The following is a 386-nucleotide window of genomic DNA, read 5'->3' as shown; positions in this document are numbered from 1 at the left end:
TCCCAAGTCACCACAGGCACAGTGGAGAAATACCAGGAAGTGAACTGAGGTCCAGGCTTTTGAAGGAAATTGGAGAGTTTGGGAGCAACACAGGAAGTAGACCCACAAAATAAAAGTCATCTGACTACATATGGGTTACATAACCATTGCAAGTGGTGAGGAGCCAGTCAGCTGACCAGGAAATGGGAGGAGGCTCATGAAGAAAACGTGTATCACCTTGTTTGCTTGTGAAAGGATTCTTTGTTTTTTCTTCTAGAAGAGGAGGTGTTTGTAGCATTAGATCCTATGYATAATCATGAAAAGATGTACTCTGTTCAAAAGAATGAGCCAGCACAGACGAGCAACATCATCAGGCCAGGACTCTGCAGTTTACACTCATCTACAGG

This window comes from Austrofundulus limnaeus, unplaced genomic scaffold (assembly GCF_001266775.1).
Source record: "Austrofundulus limnaeus strain Quisiro unplaced genomic scaffold, Austrofundulus_limnaeus-1.0 Scaffold350, whole genome shotgun sequence".
Taxonomy (NCBI): domain Eukaryota; kingdom Metazoa; phylum Chordata; class Actinopteri; order Cyprinodontiformes; family Rivulidae; genus Austrofundulus; species Austrofundulus limnaeus.
This window is presented reverse-complemented; position numbering follows the sequence as displayed.